This window comes from Lathyrus oleraceus, chromosome 6, assembly GCF_024323335.1.
Source record: "Lathyrus oleraceus cultivar Zhongwan6 chromosome 6, CAAS_Psat_ZW6_1.0, whole genome shotgun sequence".
In the NCBI taxonomy this organism is placed as follows: Eukaryota; Viridiplantae; Streptophyta; class Magnoliopsida; order Fabales; family Fabaceae; genus Lathyrus; species Lathyrus oleraceus.
The window spans coordinates 115,067,192-115,089,394 of record NC_066584.1 but is presented as its reverse complement, the minus strand read 5'-3'; positions in this window follow the sequence as shown (position 1 = coordinate 115,089,394).

Below are 22,203 nucleotides of genomic sequence, written 5' to 3'. Positions count from 1 at the left end.
CCAATTTTCTATACCAAGTGCATGCTCTTCTAACCTTTGCAAACGATCAAGTACTTTCTAATATTGTTGAGAAATTCCTTTCGGTTGTTAGATCTCTGGATTGTATTATTGGTATTGCTATTCATTTTCTGCTTCTTCTTGTTCACCTTTATGAATATGATGTGTTGGGATCCTTCTCACGACACTTTGGTTGATTGTTAATATCGGGTTGATTTTCTCGTCATCATGGTGAATTTGAACTCCACATAATCGACATAATTTATTAATAATAAAAAAATGCCCACAAGCTTGTTGTGGTGTGTCAGCCATGTATTTGTTATTTTCATAAATTAACAGCCTAACATTTATGGGTTCATGGTTTAGGATAAACATAAGGGTCATACAGCGCTTCAAAATGAATTCAGATTTGTTGGAAGTGGATTCTAAAGTTTGGACAATAAAAGATACCTATGATTTCAGTATCGGGCACATCTTCATAGTTAGAAGCCTTAAAGGTTCACCCCCCCATAATAACCCACTCAACCCCAGGTTGACAAAACTCATTTTTCACCTACCATGGAAACCTACTTGTATAAGCAAGATCAAACCTTAGTCAACCAGAGGGATGAGATGAGGACTACCTGGAGAAGGCAGAATCAACAGTTTCAAAATGAGATGGCTAGACTTCGTTACTTCTGCAACTCTGATAACTTGTGATTTAGCAGTTTTAGTTGTTATTTTCTTTTACATTCCTTTTTGTACTAGTACCTAGGAAGTGGGGGAGATAGCTAAAAAAACTCTCCTCCTAAATTTTTTATTGTTTTGTTCTTTAATATTAATGAACGTATCTACTACTATTTTATTTTCTAGTTTAAGTTGCTACTTTACTAGTGAATAGGAAAAAGGTCACAAAGAAAAAAAAGAGCACAAGGGATTGAGACTGAGGTTCCCTCGCTGATTGAAGATTGATGAAGAAAAGGGAAACCAACACTTTGTACTCTATCTCCAGAAATCTAAGTCAGTAAGATTTGAGCCTAAATTTTCCATTGTTTACTTATTTCTTATTTGGTAGTATATGTGTGATTGTAGTATCTAGAATTTGCATTAAGTCTATTTAGTTGGTTGATCTGATAAACATACATTGAGGCATTTATTTGTAAAAATTATGTGGCCTATGTAAACCACCATGTTGTATGATATTGAATCCCATTTTTAATCAACTTTGAGCCTTAGCATTTTCTTTCGATGACTTAGCCATTATTTAGCCATTGACTCGAAAGATAAAATCTTTTCACCCTCTTTGGAGTTAGGTAGATAGATTTCTTTTCTATAATATGCTAATAAAAAAGTTTGGGGTTGCTCTTGGAAGTTAGCAAGATTTAAGTTTGGGGTTGGAGGTACTAGAGAACTTGGTCAAATAAATGAAAAATAAAGAATAAGAAATATTAAAATAAGTTGTAAAAAATGATGTCTTCAAAAAAAAGAGAAAGAGATTTAAAAAAATAATTATGACCAACAAAAAGAAAAATCTCGAATATTCGATATTCAAGAATAAAGTGATATGGAAGGAATAAGATAACATATATACAAATAGGTACCTAACTTCAAGGTTTAAGCCTATTATCCCAAATTATCCTACCCTAACAGAAGCCACATCACAACCTTAAAAAGTCCTCAAATGTGTGTGTTTCAACATGACCTGACTAATTCAACAGGCACTTTATAAATTCATTGAATTTTATTTTGTATGTTGATTAAATGAACACTATGGGTATCGAGTGCATTATAGTGAGTAAAGATATATGTTAGGTACTTATGCTAGAAGAACTGATATGAGTTCATTGGATCGAAGCAGGGAACCGACAAATTGATCAATAAAAGTAAGTGATATGCATTGGTAAGGTTTTTCAATTTATTTATGATGAGATGTTCAGTGTGCAAATAGGTTACTTAAGGACAAACAACAGAACAAGTTTGGGGTTGTGATGACATGGTATCATTATATGTAATTTAGCAAGAAAAATCGTCCAAATCGGATAAAAATCGACCGAGATAGAAGCAAAAAGGTGGAAGATGGAAGTTAAGTGACCAAGAATGGAAAATTGGGATTTAGTGTGATTTTTGGAGAAAAGGGAGCTAACAAGTGCTTTTTGTAACACCCTTCTACCCAAACGACATATTTATATATATTATCAGAGTACAACATGTAGAAGAGTTTACATTTCATACAACATGTTATTTCTCGCATCACAACATAACATATATTATTTATTTGATTTAAAACTTCGCAGCGGACAACAACATAATTATTATAATAATGTGTCAACATGATCTCCACAAAACATCTCAACAATTATTCATCATAAACAACATAAATAAAATGTAATTATCTATCGAATCCCATAACCCCGGTGTCACATGACCAGAGCATTTGACTCGACTCCGTAGAATAACCCTACACTTATTCTTCAAACCTCAACAATAGCTACTCCGCTGTATCTGCACATTGCTCATCATAGATGAACATAAACACATGCAGAAGGGGTGAGAATTACATTATTAAATAATAATATAACGACAGGAATATAAACATAATTATATATTTCACACATGCCAACGCAGCTCATCATAATCATCATAATCAACATACTTATGAACATCAACAAAACAACGCATCAAATGCAATGCACACACCCATGCATGACTCAACACGACTCGGTATACCCATTTTGTGACCACTACAGGATCACCACTCCCAGATTCATCACCATAGAATCCGGGTCCCCCATAAGGAACCAAGCCTCCCAACAAGCCCGGAGTCAACAACATCATTGGAACTCATGTCCGTTCATCACTAGGCATCGGCCTTTCATGAATGCATGCACACCAAACATGCATCATAATCAACATCGCAACAACAACATCACATGATCATGTTATCTTTATCATTAATAGCATGACATACAACTCAACAAAACAACAACAACATTACATCTTAACACATGGATTCATCCCAATCAACCACAATAGGCCAAATCACAATTTCAACATAAAAATTAGTCATTTTTCAATACTGGAACAGTGTTAACCGGTTAACACCATGCGTTAACCGGTTAACGCAGGACAACAATACCTCCCCAGGCAAAACGCAACAGTGTTAACCGGTAACGCTATAGGTTAACCGGTTAACGCAGGCAAAACGCAACATTTTCACAATACATAACAGTGTTAACGGTTAACGCCCTGGGTTAACCGGTTAACGCAGACAAAACAGCAGTTCCTGCGCTAACACAAGGCAGAATGCAGAGTTCTCCGCATTTTCCTCCGTCGGAGGACTTCCGGACCTCCGATTCAACTTCCGTAAAAGGCTACGCGTTCGGGAAAACGCGACTCACACAACTACGGATTCAATTTCAGCTTAATTCGACTTATTCATCATAGTACTAAACAACGGTAAACCCCAACTTTCCCAATCTTCCTAAATCCCCAAAACCATCAACGATCCTACATAAATCCTGAAATGCTCGCATATTATCATTTAATAAGGTTCAGACCCCTTACCTGAGATAATTCGGCAACTCAACGCTTCCGCTTTTCCGCTCTTCAGCCTTTGCTCTACAGCTTCTCCCTTCTCTGCAGCTTCTCAACTTCCACGTAAAACTCTTCTGTTCCAAATGAGAAACTTTTTCTCTTATCCCAACTTATATATTTTCCAATTATTATTATTCCAAATAATAATAATAATAATAAATAATAATAATAATCCAATTTATTTAATTAAATTATAAAATAATATTATCAACTTAATTAAATAATTCTTTTACTTTATTTGGGGTGTTACAACTCTCCCCCACTTTAGAAGTTTTCGTCCTCGAAAACATACCTCAAGCAAATAGAGCCGGATACGACTCCTTCATCTGATCTTCACGCTCCCAAGTCAAGCTCTCACCAGCTGGACCTCCCCAAACAACTTTCACCAGAGCAATCTTCTTACCTCTCAGGGTCTTCTCTTCTCGGCCATCTATCCGAATTGGCAACACCTCAACGGTCAAATTATCCCTCACCTGGATATCGTCCAACTGAACAACATGCGAAGGATCCGCAATATATGTTCTCAACTGAGATACATGAAACACATCATGCAGATTAGAAAGCGACGGCGGTAAAGCTATCCGATACGCCACTTCCCCAACTCTCTTCAAAATCTGATACGGACCCACAAACCTCGGAGTAAGCTTTTTAGACTTTAAAGCTCTTCCCACACCTGTCGTCGGAGTAACTCTCAAGAACACATGATCTCCCTCTTGGAACTCAAGCGCCTTTCTCCTATTATCATGATAACTCTTCTGACGACTCTGAGAAATCTTCATTTTCTCCTGAATCATCTTAACCCTTTCAGTCGTCTGCTGCACAATCTCAGGTCCGAGTACAACACTCTCACCTGACTCATACCAACACAATGGAGTTCTACACCTCCTACCATACAATGCTTCATATGGAGCCATACCGATACTAGCATGAAAACTATTATTATAAGTAAACTCCACTAACGGCAAATAATTATCCCAAGAACCACTCTGCTCCAATACACAAGCTCTCAACAAATCCTCCAAGGATTGGATAGTTCTTTCAGTCTGACCATCCGTCTGAGGATGATAAGCTGAACTCAACCTCAACTTAGTCCCCAACGCTTTCTGCAAACTTTCCCAAAATCTAGAAGTAAATCTGGGATCTCTATCAGACACAATACTGGATGGAATACCATGCAGCCTCACTATCTCCTCAATATACAACTCTGCCAACTTCTCTAAAGAGTGATTAATCTTCATCGGCAAGAAATGCGCCGACTTAGTCAATCGATCCACAATCACCCAAATTGAATCATTACCTTTCACCGTCCTCGGCAATCCCGTCACAAAATCCATGGAAATGCTATCCCACTTCCATTCAGGAATCTTCAAAGGTTGCATCATACCTGCCGGTCTCTGATGTTCAGTCTTTGACTTCTGACAAGTCAAACAGGCATACACAAACTTAGCAACATCTCTTTTCATACCAGCCCACCAAAACAACTTCTTCAAATCTTGATACATTTTTGTTGCACCTGGATGGATACTCAATCCACTCCTATGGCCCTCTTCAAGAATATTCCTTCTCAATTCAGACACCTCAGGAACACAAACTCTACCTTTAAATCGCAGGATGCCATTCTCATCAATCTCAAAATTACCACCATTACCCTGGTTAACCATAGTAATATGATCAACTAGAGCGACATCGACTTGCTGACCATTCCGAATATCTTCCAGAATTCCACTAGTCAACTTCAGCATACCCAACTTTACACTATCAGCGGAAACTTCACAACCCAAACTCATATCACGGAACTGTTCAATTAACTCAAGTTCTCGAACCATCATCATAGACATATGTAGAGACTTTCTACTCAGCGCATCTGCAACTACATTAGCCTTACCGGGATGATAACTCAGTTCAAAGTCAAAATCCTTCAGTAATTCTAACCATCTTCTCTGCCTCATATTTAACTCTTTCTGATCAAACAGATACTTCAGACTCTTGTGATCACTGAACACTTCGAATCTGGAACCATACAGATAATGCCTCCACATTTTCAACACAAATACAACAGCTGCAAGTTCTAGATCATGCGTAGGATAATTCCTCTCATGAACTCTCAACTGTCTAGAAGCATAAGCTACAACTTTACCATTTTGCATCAAAACACCACCAAGACCCATTAAAGAAGCATCACAATAAACAACGAAGGACTCACTAGGATTAGGCAAGATCAACACTGGAGCACTGGTCAACCGCCTCTTCAACTCACTAAAACTCGCTTCACAAGCTGCATCCCACACATACACTTGACCCTTCTTAGTCAACTGCGTCAACGGCAATGCCAACTTAGAGAAGCCCTCAATAAATCTGCGATAATAACCAGCTAACCCCAGAAAACTGCGTATCTCAGTAGCAGACTTCGGAGTCTCCCACTGTAATACAGCATCAACTTTAGCCGGGTCAACAGAAATCCCACCACTCGAAATCACATGGCCAAGGAAACTCACTTCCTTCAACCAGAACTCACATTTAGATAACTTTGCATATAATTTCTTTTCTCTTAACACCTGCAAAACAATTCTCAGATGTCCTGCATGCTCTTCTTCCGTCTTAGAATATATCTGTAACACCCCAATTAAAATAAGATAATTATTTGATTTAAATTAATATTTTATTTATTAATTTAATTGAATAATTGGAATTTTGGATTATTATTATTTTGGAATAATAATTATTGGAATAATTATTTATTGGAATATATAAGTTGGAAGTTAAAAAAAGTCCCAATTTTGGAAAAAGGGTTTTTCACGTGAAAAGGAAAGGAGAAGCGGCTGAAAGAGAGAAAGGGCAAACGGCAGAGCAAGAGAAGAGGAAAAGCTTGAAGGTGCAGAATTTGCCGGATTAACTCAGGTAAGGGGGGTTTATCGTTGATTAACGGGTATTATATGATAATATGTCATGGGTAGTGATAGACCTTGATTTACCTCTGAATTGGATGATTATGATGAACTTGTGAAAATAATTGATGAACGAAATTGGAGTAGAATTGAGAGGGATTCGTAGGAATTTGATGTAAAAGTGTTAGGTTTTGTGTAATCGAATAAGATAGGAATTGTGTTGAGAATATGGACGATTATTTGATGTAAATTGGACTGTGGAAGGTTGGACCGGATAGGTTTCGTAATAGGGAAAAACCATTGTAGATCTGAAATCTGGTTTCTGTAGCAGAGGGTTCTGTTCGCGCGCGATTCGCGGCGCGAAGCCCCGTTCGCGGCGCGAACTGGCAAATCCAGAGGGGTTCTGTAATGCACCGTTCGCGGCGCGAAACCTGCTGCGCGGCGCGAACTGTGCTGTGCAGAAGTTGATATTGGATGGTGAATTCTGTGCTGTGGTGGTGCAGTTTGTGGCTGTTTAGGCTGAGTGATGTGACTTAGCTGAGGACTGATGTAATAGGGATCATTTCCCGTTGTTTTGAGTGGCATAGGTATTAGTAAGGTGTGCTAATACTATGATTGATTGTATGGCATGATATGATATGCTTTCGTGATAAATGTGTTGTTGATATGTGATGGTGTGCATTATACTGTGAATGTATCAGTTATGTATGCATTGTGAATAGACTGTTGTGTGACTTATAGTGTGAGCATGTTGTCTATTCTTGAGTTGTTGTTGTTGTTGCAGTGCTAGATGATTAGCATGCATGGCATAGCCTGTGGGGCTGTAGCTAATTCCCATGGTGAGGAATTAGTGAGGGAATCCTTGTGGAATTGTTGTTGATGTTTGCATACTAGATGAGTAGTGTGCATAGTCTAGCCTTTGGGGCTGTAGCTAATTCCCATAGTGAGGAATTAGTGAGTGAGTCATTAGATCTCAATGAGTGGGACTAGTGGGCTCAGTAGCCGTATCTGGAGGGATCGGTGAGCTTGAACTGTATGTTCAAGAATAGTCGGTACCGCATATGTGGAGTCTCATTGCATAATGAATGTATGGCATATAATATGATTGGATGTATTCCAGTATTATATGTGTGTGTGTGTGTGTGTTGTTGATGTTGAGTATGGTTGGAGATTATACATATGTTATATGTTATTGTTGAGTATGATGTTTGAATTGACACTGCCGTTATTGAGTGTGTAGTCTGGTTAGGGTGATTTAATGCGCTATTTACTTAACATTACATAATGTTGTATAATGCTTATTATATTGATTGAGGAACTCACCCTTACACCTATTTTTCAGGTAACGAGCAGTGAGTTGAGTAGGAGCTAGTGCTTGGAGTCTAGTGTCGTCCTTAGTGGTCATGCTCTGGTAGATGTAACATCGGGAGGGGATGTTTGAATATTTTATTGATTGGTTGTGAACTATTTTGCATGTAATATGTTACATGATTGGAATAATCGAATTGATTATATCCGCTGCGTATTATGCAGATACTTTATAATTTGAATTAAATAAATGAGCATGACAGGATATTTTGATGATTGGTGTGAAATTATTGTGTGACACCCTTCGGGGCATAATTACTCTGATTGATATGTTGCTATTTTAATTAAATAATTTGGGGTATTTAGAAGGGTGTTACAATATCAATATATCATCTATGAACACCACAACAAAATTATCAAGGTACGGATGAAATATACGATTCATATATTCCATAAACACACATGGAGCATTAGACACACCGAACGGCATCACAGTGTACTCATAATGACCATACCTCATACGGAAAGCAGTCTTCGCAATATCATCTGACTTCACTCGGATCTGATGATAACCCGACCGCAAATCAATCTTACTGAAAACATGAGCTCCAATCAACTGGTCCATCAAATCATCAATCCTCGGCAATGGATACCGATTCTTGATAGTCACCTTATTCAACTGCCGATAATCGACACACAACCTCATCGTGCCTTCTTTCTTCTTCACTAACAATACTGGTGCACCCCAAGGAGAAACACTTGGACGCACAAACTTCTTCTCAAGCAATTCTTCAAGTTGCTTCTTCAATTCAACCAATTCAGTTGCCGACATTCTATACGGAGACATCGACACTGGACTCGTACCTGGTACTAAGTCAATGGCAAATTCGACTTCATGTTCAGGAGGTAAATCGCTTACATCCTCCGGAAACACATCCTGAAATTCACAGACAACAGGCAAATCTACACTCACCACTTTCTTATCCGCTTGCAGAGACGCAAATAAAGCGAATATCTGAGCTTCCTCTTTCACAAAATCCCCCACCTGCCTAGCAGATAGAAATCTTGCCTCATCATTCTCACCAACTTCAGAAAACCGTACCGTCTTCCTATAGCAGTTGATAAACACGCCATAGAATTCTAGCCAATTCATTCCCAGAATAATATCAATTTGGTGCAAGGGTAAGCACACCAAATCCACCACGAACTCTCTCTCGAAGATCGTCAATTGACAACCTCGACAGACAACCGAAGTTTTCACAGAACCATTAGCAGGAGTATCTATCACCATACTTCCGCCTAGGGACGACATAATCACACCAATCCTAGTTGCACACTCATATGAAATAAACGAATGAGTAGCACCAGTGTCAACAATAGCGAGCAATTCAACATTATTAATCAAGCAAGTACCTTTAATCAGATTATCTTCTTTAGGAGCTTCAGTCCCACTCAGAGCAAACACCCTACCAGTAGTATGAGCTGCAGTAGCCGCCTTCTTCGGTTTCGAGCACTGCGAACTGATATGACCTTTCTCGCCACAATTAAAACATGTCGGACCAGCATCCTTACATTCCGTAACTCTATGACCAGTCTGACCGCATCGGAAACATCTCAGCACTTTCTTGGTACAGCTATCAGCACGGTGGCCTGGCTCGCCACACTTGAAACATTTACCAGCTATGGAAGATCCTCCCCCACTTGGCTTCTTCTCATCTACCACTTTCTGCTTACCTTTACCATTCGGAGATGCATAAGGACTACCACGATCCTTATTCTTCTTCTCACTAAGACTTTTGTAATGAGCAGTCCTAGCCTTGCTATCTTCCTCAAATATCCTGCACTTATTAACCAATGTAGGAAACCTACGAATCTCCTGGTAACCAATGCCTTGTTTGATCTCGGGACGCAACCCGTTCTCAAACTTGACACACTTGGATCCCTCAGCATCAGCATTATTATAGTGAGGACAATACTGCACCAGCTCTTCAAACTTCGAAGCGTAGTCAGCAACAGACATGTTACCCTGCTTCAGTTCTAGAAATTCCATCTCCTTCTTACAGCGCACATCAGCAGGAAAATATTTCTCCAGAAAGGCCGTCTTGAACCTTTCCCAAGTCATCTCAGCACCTGGTACTTCAATTCTCTGGCGAGTGTTATCCCACCAGTTTTCAGCCTCTTCAGATAACATATGCGTACCAAACTGCACCTTCTGTGCTTCAGTACACGTCATCACCCGGAAAATCTTCTCAATCTCCTTCAGCCAAATCTGAGCACCATCCGGATCATAGCGCCCTTTGAATGTAGGAGGGTTATTCTTCAGAAACCTTCCCAAATTCTTAAACTCGTCGACCGGCGGATTCTGCTGCGCCTGCATAGCCTGCGCCATAGCAGCCAAAGCCTCAGCAATCGCACGGTCATTTTCCCCAGCCATACTCTGCACAACACAACCACAACCGTTAAATATCGACAGTGTCATTTCCACTAATCGACCAACAGGGAAAACATCACATTATGACTCGACTGGACTGACCATGCTCTGATACCACTAATGTAACACCCTTCTACCCAAACGACATATTTATATATATTATCAGAGTACAACATGTAGAAGAGTTTACATTTCATACAACATGTTATTTCTCGCATCACAACATAACATATATTATTTATTTGATTTAAAACTTCGCAGCGGACAACAACATAATTATTATAATAATGTGTCAACATGATCTCCACAAAACATCTCAACAATTATTCATCATAAACAACATAAATAAAATGTAATTATCTATCGAATCCCATAACCCCGGTGTCACATGACCAGAGCATTTGACTCGACTCCGTAGAATAACCCTACACTTATTCTTCAAACCTCAACAATAGCTACTCCGCTGTATCTGCACATTGCTCATCATAGATGAACATAAACACATGCAGAAGGGGTGAGAATTACATTATTAAATAATAATATAACGACAGGAATATAAACATAATTATATATTTCACACATGCCAACGCAGCTCATCATAATCATCATAATCAACATACTTATGAACATCAACAAAACAACGCATCAAATGCAATGCACACACCCATGCATGACTCAACACGACTCGGTATACCCATTTTGTGACCACTACAGGATCACCACTCCCAGATTCATCACCATAGAATCCGGGTCCCCCATAAGGAACCAAGCCTCCCAACAAGCCCGGAGTCAACAACATCATTGGAACTCATGTCCGTTCATCACTAGGCATCGGCCTTTCATGAATGCATGCACACCAAACATGCATCATAATCAACATCGCAACAACAACATCACATGATCATGTTATCTTTATCATTAATAGCATGACATACAACTCAACAAAACAACAACAACATTACATCTTAACACATGGATTCATCCCAATCAACCACAATAGGCCAAATCACAATTTCAACATAAAAATTAGTCATTTTTCAATACTGGAACAGTGTTAACCGGTTAACACCATGCGTTAACCGGTTAACGCAGGACAACAATACCTCCCCAGGCAAAACGCAACAGTGTTAACCGGTTAACGCTATAGGTTAACCGGTTAACGCAGGCAAAACGCAACATTTTCACAATACATAACAGTGTTAACCGGTTAACGCCCTGGGTTAACCGGTTAACGCAGACAAAACAGCAGTTCCTGCGCTAACACAAGGCAGAATGCAGAGTTCTCCGCATTTTCCTCCGTCGGAGGACTTCCGGACCTCCGATTCAACTTCCGTAAAAGGCTACGCGTTCGGGAAAACGCGACTCACACAACTACGGATTCAATTTCAGCTTAATTCGACTTATTCATCATAGTACTAAACGACGGTAAACCCCAACTTTCCCAATCTTCCTAAATCCCCAAAACCATCAACGATCCTACATAAATCCTGAAATGCTCGCATATTATCATTTAATAAGGTTCAGACCCCTTACCTGAGATAATTCGGCAACTCAACGCTTCCGCTTTTCCGCTCTTCAGCCTTTGCTCTACAGCTTCTCCCTTCTCTGCAGCTTCTCAACTTCCACGTAAAACTCTTCTGTTCCAAATGAGAAACTTTTTCTCTTATCCCAACTTATATATTTTCCAATTATTATTATTCCAAATAATAATAATAATAATAATAATAATAATAATCCAATTTATTTAATTAAATTAATAAAATAATATTATCAACTTAATTAAATAATTCTTTTACTTTATTTGGGGTGTTACACTTTTTACCTCTGGAACTTACGCTGTCACGACGCTTCCAAAGGGGTTACAATGACGTCATATCATGACCGCGTTACTTTGCATTGCAGTCGTAATACAGTGCGAGTCTGACATGGTTTTGTAGCTTTTTAAGGAGAAAAAATAGGAGATTTGGGGGTTCGATTTCAATGATATAAAAGTGATGTCTAGGGAAATTTTTGGTGCTTTTGGAGGCCATTAGAGAGCAATTTTATTTAGTGATTTTTTATGTAGTCTGAATCTACACTTAGGGTATATGTTATTTACACTATGAATATCTAGATTTACCCTAGGTTAGATCTTTTTGTATGACGAACCTATTTTTATTCTATTCGGACATATGAGTGGATGATATTAATGTCATTGCTTTAACGTATTGTTTTTATTCAATTGTCGCTTTTGTTCATTGCCTATCGTATGTTACAACATACAATTTGATCTAGGTAAGTAATTACACATTAACTGTAAGTCTGCTTATCAGAACTATGATAATTGTTGAATTCTCTAAGTAACAAGGAATGGTCTAATTAGGAATTGTGACTTAGAGATTAACGCGCTCTAATGCCTAGTTTGACGTTACAATTGTCCCGAAGGATTGAGGAATTGACGTTTAGATTAGTGAGCTTCCCGCCAATGAATTGAGTGTATTGGTATGGTTAATACATCGTAGAACTCTCACGTCTTTGCATGTCTGTTAATGTGCATTTCATCAATAAAATAGGAATAGGAGATTCTAACGAAAAGACCTAATCACATTCATTATTGTATCTCTACCAAAGTAAATTTGTATTATTTTCTTGCAAACAACCAATTTCCAAAACCCTATTTTTGTTACGTTTAACTCGAACATTGTTCACCTTGTTTAAAATTCGTAATCCTAGTGGAGACGAATGTTATTTTATTACTTCGATACACACTAGTACACTTGGTAGTTTAGTCATCAACTCATAACACTCATGTCCAACGGTGAAAAAACCTAACGTCTCTTTGCAACGTCTTCATCGTGACAACAATGAGATTCATCACGATCACGATATAGCAGTAACCCGCCCATGATAGAACCATCGCGATCGCGAGAATTCCAATAGCTAACTCATCTTTTCTCCAATTTCTGCATGCTCTTTTTTTTCCTTTTGTTCTTTTTCTCCTTTTCTCACAACTCTTCATCTGGCAACATACTAAAAAATAAAATACTATTAAATGAAAAATATGAAACTGAAATTGCGACTAAAAATAAAAAATTATGATGGGTTATCTCCTATCAAAAACTTCTTTAAAGTCATTAGCTTGAATTTTTGTCTAAGGATTTATGAGTATCAGAGACTCCTTATCTACTAGTACCTCACCTTTTATATTGATCTTCAATCTTTGGTTGTTCATAGTAAAAGTGTGTCGCAACCTGAAAAATACAGTGTGCGAAAAAACAACCGGCGAAAGAAAATGACAGAAGAGTCGCCACCGTGCGTTATTTATCCCAAAGGAGGGAAAGGAAACGCTCGAAGTAAACCTGAAAAGAGGAAGGAAAAGACAAGGTCTCGCAACCAAATCTTGGGTTCGGGAGTCGGTTATGCGAAGGGAAGGTATTAGCACCCCTACGCATCCGTAGTACTCTACGGGATCCACTTTTGTAGTTCTTGTCTAAAGGGTGTGAGTTTATCTTGTGCTGTTTACTAAAAAAGGGGTTAAATGAAAATTACTCGCGCGGATGTCGTATCCACTGCATACGTATCTCATCTGAATATGAGAATTAGAGTCTTCATAGCTCGGCTGACCTATGGGTTAGGGGGATGTGTGCTCGCTAAGACATCACGTCTTATGCCTACGTATCTCATCTGGAATGAGAATCAGAGCAAGCCGTAGTTCGGCTAACTACGGGGTTAAGGATTATGTTTTGGGGGCGGACGACGTTACTACGCAATCTACCGGATGCTCGACCTTTGGAGACTTACTCACCTGTAGTAGAAGGAGTAAACGTGTGTTTAGGAGAAGAAAAATCAATGAAGGGTTAGGGTTTGGGATGCTCATGCAAAAAGGCAGTCCTTAACGAAGGAACCGCGCTACCTGCGGGGATACGAACACATACAAAACAAACATGTATAAAGTAAATGTGCCAACAAGGCAATCAGAATAAATCTCCCAAATGGTATCCCACAAGCAAAGTGGAATATCCAGCGAGCTATCCCTGTAAATGTCATGTGAGCCTTCACAAAAACTCAACAAAAGGGTTAGTGAAACAAGATAAGGATTAAGAGAAAACATGCTATGACAAACGCAAGTCAGATTAGAGCAAAACAGTATGATTTTTCATGGATAACAGTATGGTTTCAGAAACCTCAAACCCTGTGGCATACACTTCAGAAATTAAACGATTAAGCATTCAAGGCATTATTTATACATTCATACATAATTATGAATCTGTGGGCAAAAACCTAATGAAATTCATCCATCATACCTCAAACATTCAGAGTATTCAACTTCAAAGCACAAAGGTAATGGGAATAAGGGCAAACCTGATTGGAGAGATCGGTTGAAGTCAAATGGCACGGTTGGATTTGCAAACCAATGTTAGGGTTTGCTTGAGCTGAAAGTGTGTGAGTCAGAATGAACCTTTCAGAGTTGCCTGGAGGTTGCTCAGAACTCTGTTAGCTCTTCTCTCACTATCTTTTTCCCCAGGGTTCTTCTCTCACTATCTTTTTCCCAGACAGGGTAATAGGAATAGAATTCCTTTTGTTTCACTGAAACTCTGAATTTATAACCTGATTTTTGTGGACCTGTGGGCTCAAATGAGAGAGGTCCAAGTCCAAGATTTTTTCTTTTATTTATTTATTTATTTAATTTTTTTTTTCGTTTTTTTTTCAAAACACGTGGGCTTCGCCTAGTGAGCATGACAGCTCATGAACAAACCTTTTCTCCTTCAAGATTAACGTTTTGACTGACAAATAGACCCCTGTTGGAAGTAACTCAAGTCTTTCCCTTGTGTTGACTGATCATCTAAATAGAGCCCACAAAGTGTCCTGGATGATGTTCAACCTTCTTGGATCCGATTCTGATTGCCATGATGAAATGCAAATGCTAAATGACCTAAAAATAAATGCATGCATGAGATGTAAAGCGTATGCTTCCAGGAAAAATGAAGGGTAAATTTTGGGGTATTACAGCTGCCCCTATTCAATCAACTGGAGACCTGGAAAGAAGATAGCAACGGTTTTCGTGCTTTCGAGGTATCAAGGGATTGAATACAATAAAAGCCCGAAAATTTGCACTGAAGTGAAGTGAAGCAACAATGCCTGTCAGAATCGGCAAATAGGTGGTCTTAAAAGAAGAATCTGTCTGGTACGGTGAGAGTCTGTCTGAATACCGAAAAAGAATGTTAACCTGGATACCAAAATAGATGGTAACACGAAAATAACCATGGCCTGAATGCCGCTCATCAGTCTGAATACTGGAAATGACGTCGATCTGAACATCGGGAGATATGAGATTATTAATATCGGTCTGAACACCGAGAGGCTGGCCTGAATGCCACAAGTTGCGTCGACCTGAACGTCGGAAACTTCTTCGATCTGAACATCGGAAAATTATCCTGAATGCCACAAGTTGCATCGACCCGAATGTCGGAAACTTCTTCGATCTGAACATCGGAAAACTGGCCTGAACGCCACTTAGGTCTGAATACCGGAAACTTCATGCCTGTCAGCATCGGCAGAAATAGGGAATGATAATAGAGGCGGCGCATGGGCCAATGATACTTGTTGGGGATAACAAAGGTAAGTCATGAACAATCTTTAGTCTGAGTACTGGAAACAACTTCTGGCTTATCACTTGGGATACCGAGAATGTTTTATGCTTACATGCGTATGTTTGAATTTTTCAATGGCGTAATGCTCCATGAAAATGGAAATGCTACGCGATTTGGGAGGATGAAATGCAATATGATTCTACATGCAGGGATGCGAAATGCTAGGTAGAATGCCAAGCTGAGGCAAGGGGATCTGCTGGGGAAATGATCACCATATTCTGGACCCTGGCAAGGCTGCTGGAGATGCACAACACAAAGAATTCTGTGGGGAAATGACCCGCCACACGGGGTTCTAGCAATGACGAAATACCGAGATTCTGACTAGGGAGAGAACGGCACTGAAAACCTACTGTTGGAGAAAGCGATAGTGGTTCTGGCAACCACGATCTGTGAGAGATGACTCAGCAGGGGAAGCAAACACCGATACGGTACCGAGGTTCTGCTTCAAGGAAAGAAACCACGGATCTGGCATTGGGATTATCGATCTGGCCTCGAACTCTGAGGAGCAGCCGCTTCTGCTGGGAAGATACAGTCTGGCACTGTCAACTCCGCTAGGGGTATATAGTCTGACACTGTCAACTCTACTGGGGAGTGTATAATCTGAAACCACCGCTTGGAGGGAGGTACAGTGGTGAGAACCTGATGGGGATTGAAGAATCCAACGCTCTGATCAGCTCTGCAGGGATAAGATACCGAATTCGTCTGTTGGGGGAAAACATTCACGATCATCTGTAGGGGATTTTAAGGAAATGCCCCGAGGGTACCTGTTCTGAATAGACGATCCAAAGCACTTAAAATTTACAGCAATTTTAAATGTTTATTAAGCATGTACCTGTAAAGCTCTTATGTGTCATGATGCAATGTTTATCAAAAAATTTGGACGTCATTTTTGCAAACAAAACAGAAAAATGAAAATGAAAATAGAGATATACTGAATAACATGATTTTATTGATTGAACGGCCTCTGAATAGGCATTTACATCAGGAAGCAACCCCTGGAAAGAGGTAATCGCACAACAGATAAAAACAGACATTAATCTAATGGCAATGTGAAATGGATTTCTATTGGGTTCCAATTCTGCTATGACTTGCTCGTCTTCAAGATCCTCCAGATGATCAGCTTTCTGAAAGAGTGATTGGACTGTTTCCTATCCTTCAAAAGTTTCCAGTCATTGACACGAGATGAGATTCAGAACTACTCAGATCGCAGTCATTCGTTTAATCCCTAACTTTTGCCTGGATCGCCCTTTTCGGGTTTTCAATCCACCGGGATACCCATTTTTACCTAAGTTGCCTTTTCAGGTTTTCAACTTACCGGGTGTACAATCTTTTCACTTTTAATCCCTAATTTTTGCCCGAACCTTTTTCATTTTCTTGGTTCGCCGGGATGCCCATTTTTGCCTGGACTACTCTTTTTATTGTCCAGCGGGTCTATTTCATGCGAAGTATTTTTTAACTGCGTCTGAGTTCAGCGGGGAACTGAAGTTTTCACCATCCATCGTTGCAAGCATTAAGGCCCCACCGTCAAAAACCTTGGTGACAATATACGGTCCATCATAGTTAGGAGTCCACTTGCCCCTGTGATCTGTCTGAGGAGGAAGGATCTTTTTCAACACCAAATCTCCGACCTGGAAGCATCGAGGACGCACTTTCTAATCAAAGGCTCTCTTCATCCGACTTTGATACAACTGCCCATGACAAATGGCTGCCATTCGCTTCTCTTCGATAAGACTCAACTCATTGAACCTTGTCCGAATCCATTCAGCTTCGTCTAACTTGACATCCAACAGGACTCTTAGAGAAGGAATCTCCACTTCAACAGGTAGGACTGCTTCCATACCATACACAAGGGAATAAGGGGTTGCCCCGGTCGATGTACGTACTGAAGTACGGTACCCATGCAATGCGAAGGGTAGCATCTCATGCCAATCTCTGTACGTAACGACCATCTTCTGCACAATCTTCTTTATGTTCTTATTTGCCGCTTCAACAGCACCGTTCATCTTAGGGCAGTAAGGGGAAGAATTGTGATGCTGAATGTTGAAGTTCTGGCACAACTCCTTCATCATTTTGTTGTTGAGATTAGAACCATTATCAGTAATGATTCTTTCGGGAATCCCATAGCGACAAATGATTTCTTTCTTGATTAATCGGGCAACCACATGTCTGGTGACCCACTTGGTGAAATAGTCGATGGCAACAAGGATGAAGCGATGCCCATTGGAAGCGGACGGCTCAATCTTTCCAATCATATCGATGCCCCACATAGCGAAAGGCCACGGCGAAGACATCACATTCAAAGGATTCGGCGGCACATGCACCTTATCAGCATAAATCTGGCATTTATGGCACTTCCGAGCATATTTGAAACAATCAGATTCCATGGTCATCCAGTAATAACCTGCTCTCAACAATTTCTTAGCCATTGCATGTCCGCCGGCATGAGTACCGAAGGAGCCTTCATGAACTTCCTACATTAACATGTCTGCTTTGTGTCTGTCCACGCATCTGAGCAAAACCATGTCGAAGTTCCTCTTATACAGAACATCGTCTTTGTTCAAGAAGAAACTGCCTGCCAATCTTCTCAAATTCTTTCTATCATTGTTGGATGCCCCTGCAGGGTACTCTTGATTCTTCAGAAAGCACTTGATGTCGTGATACCAGGGCTTGTCATCAACTACCAGTTCAGCAGCAAACACATATGCAGCCCTGTCGAGGCGCATCACATCGATCCTGGGAGCGTGATTCCACCGAATCACGTTGATCATGGAGGATAGAGTAGCAAGAGCATCTGCCATCTGGTTTTCGTCACGAGGTATATGGTACAACTTTACTGTTGTGAAGAAAGTCAACAGTCTTCTCGTGTAATCTCTGTAGGGGACCAGAGTAGGCTGGAGAGTGTTCCAATCACCATTCACTTGATTGATTACCAGAGTTGAATCTCCGAAGATGTCCAAAGTCTTGATTCTCAAATCAATGGCTTGCTCAATACCCAAGATACAGGCTTCATACTCAGCTTCATTATTGGTGCACTCGAAAGTCAGACGAGCGGTGAAAGGCATATGGGCACCTTTCGGAGTTGTAATGACAGCACCAATTCCACTTCCTCTGGCGTTGACGGCCCCATCAAACATTAAAGTCCACTTTTCGTCTGGATCAGGTCCCTCTTCAACAACTGGCTCTTCACAGTCTTTCATCTTAAGGAACATGATGTCTTCATCTGGAAAATCAAACTTCATCGGCTCATAATCTTCAACCGGCTGTTGAGCAAGATAGTCTGACAGAATACTCCCCTTGATGGCTTTCTGGGAAGTATACTGGATGTCGTACTCTGTCAGTACCATTTGCCAACGAGCAACTCTTCCGGTGAGAGATGGCTTCTCAAATATATACTTGACTGGATCCATTTTGGAGATCAGTAAGGTTGTGTGAGACAGCATGTATTGTCTCAATCGCTTCGCAACCCATGCAAGTGCACAACATGTTTTTTCAAGCATTGAGTATCTCGACTCGCAATCTGTGAATTTCTTACTCAGGTAGTAGATGGCATGCTCTTTCCTACCTGTCTCGTCGTGTTGACCGAGAACACAACCCATGGAATTGTCCAGTACTGTCAAATACATAATCAGCGGTCTCCCTGGGACCGGAGGCACAAGGATAGGAGGATTCTGCAAATACTCTTTTATCTTCTCGAACGCCCTTTGACAATCATCATTCCACCTGATAGCCTGATCTTTTCTCAACAATTTGAATATTGGCTCACACGTGGTTGTTAGGTGAGAGATGAACCTTACAATGTAGTTCAACCTCCCTAAGAAACCACAGACTTGTTTCTCTGTTCTTGGCTCAGGCATTTACTGTATCGCTTTCACTTTGGCCGGATCCACCTCAATCCCTTTTCCGCTAACAACAAAACCCAGTAGTTTTCCAGATCTCACCCCAAAAGTACACTTGTTCGGATTAAGCCTCAGCTTGAATTTCCTCAAACGCTCAAACAGTTTCTGCAAATTCACCAAATGTTCTTCTTCTGTCTGAGATTTGGCAATCATATCATCAACATAAACCTCGATTTCATGATGAATCATATCATGGAACAGAGTCACCATCGCTCGCTGATATGTCGCTCCGGTATTTTTCAGACCAAACGGCATCACCTTATAGCAGAAGGTTCCCCATGGGGTTATGAATGTTGTCTTCTCCATGTCTTCTGGTGCCATCTTAATTTGATTATAGCCAGAAAAGCCATCCATGAAGGAGAATACCGAGAACTGAGCCGTGTTATCCACCAAAACGTCAATGTGAGGTAAGGGGAAATCATCTTTAGGACTAGCCCTGTTCAGATCCCGGTAGTCAACACACATCCGTACCTTTCCATCCTTCTTAGGTACCGGAACGATATTTGCAACCCATGGCGGATAATTTGTGACTGCTAGAAACCCTGCATCCAACTGTTTTTTCACTTCTTCCTTTATCTTGACAGCCATCTCTGGTCATGTTCTTCTGAGCTTCTACTTGACCGGAGGACAACCTTCTTTGAGCGGCAAGCGATGTACCACGATGTCTGTGTCAAGCCCTGGCATGTCCTGATAAGACCAAGCGAAGATGTCAACATACTCTTGCAGCAATTCAATCAACCCCTTCTTCACATTGTCTTCCAAAGCAGCCCCTATCTTGATTTCTCTCTTGGCGTCCTCGGTGCCGAGATTAATCACTTCAACAGACTCTTGATGCGGTTCCCCATGGGGTTATGAATGTTGTCTTCTCCATGTCTTCTGGTGCTATCTTAATTTGATTATAACCAGAAAAGCCATCCATGAAGGAGAATACCGAGAACTGAGTCGTGTTATCCACCAAAACGTCAATGTGAGGTAAGGGGAAATCATCTTTAGGACTAGCCCTGTTCAAATCCCGGTAGTCAACACACATCCGTACCTTTCCATCCTTCTTAGGTACCGGAACGATATTTGCAACCCATGGCGGATAATTTGTGACTGCTAGAAACCCTGCATCCAACTGTTTTTTCACTTCTTCCTTTATCTTGACAGCCATCTCTGGTCTTGTTCTTCTGAGCTTCTACTTGACCGGAGGACAACCTTCTTTGAGCGGCAAGCGATGTACCACGATGTCTGTGTCAAGCCCTGGCATGTCCTGATAAGACCAAGCGAAGATGTCAACATACTCTTGCAGCAATTCAATCAACCCCTTCTTCATATTGTCTTCCAAAGCAGCCTCTATCTTGATTTCTCTCTTGGCGTCCTCGGTGCCGAGATTAATCACTTCAACAGACTCTTGATGCGGTTGAATGACCCTTTCCTCTTGTTTTAATAACCTGGTAAGTTCTTCAGGGAGTTCACAGTCTTCATCACCCTCTTCTTCAGCTTGAAAGATTGGATTTTAAAAGTCGAAGCGAGCCATAGCAGAACCGTTATCAATAGGATCCGGTGATGTGCATCTGCATGAGTGATGGTATGTGCTTATGAGTGTGAAAAAAAAAGAAAAAAAGTGGAAACTAAACAAAACATTGCCATTTTTTTTTTGAAAAACTGCAAAAATAGAAAGACAGGGAACGAAATATTTGAATGCAAAAAGACGTCCTTTATTTATGATAAAAAATGCAAGTGTCACATAGATGAGCCCTACAATGAGTCATTACGCCCTGGCGGAACTTAAGACTTGGATATGCATGATTAAACAAAGAAAATTACTCCTCCAGACAAGTGGCTTGGACAATCTCCTCAGAAGACCAATTATTGAGAACTTCACCCGGGATCCTCGGACGCACCCAGTTATCGATGTCGCAATCACTATCCCCATCTTCATTGTTGACCGCAGAGACTAATTTGACTTCTCCTTCAACCATGTTAACGTTGGCTCCACCATGATGGGGCATGGGATTGTTGACGACATTAGGAGCTGGTGCAAAGTTAACGGCCTTTGAATCAATGAGGTCCTAAACTACGTGCTTAAAAGCTTTGCAGTTCTCAATATTGTGGCCAGGTGCCCCAGAGTGGAAGCTACACCTAGCGTTGGCGTCATAACCCACCGGAAGCCTACCAACGGGAGGAGCCAGAGTGCGCAACTGCACAAGTTGTAGTTGTTAAAGACTAGAAAGCAACTGAGCGTACGACATTGGAAGAGTGTCGAAACGCCGGTCCATCGTCCTTGGCCTCGGTTGATAGGCGGTGGTTGTTACCCGGTGTTGTGGTTGGTACTGAGCTGGTTGACGTTGTGGTTGTTGTTGTTGTAGTGGTGCTGCAGCTGGAATGGTCACAGCCACAACATACGGTTGTTGATGATAGTTCTGAAAGTTATTCCTCCGGTTATCCCTGTTCTGATAAGAAGATATGGCACTTGCATCCCCTTCTCTCCTCTTCTGTCC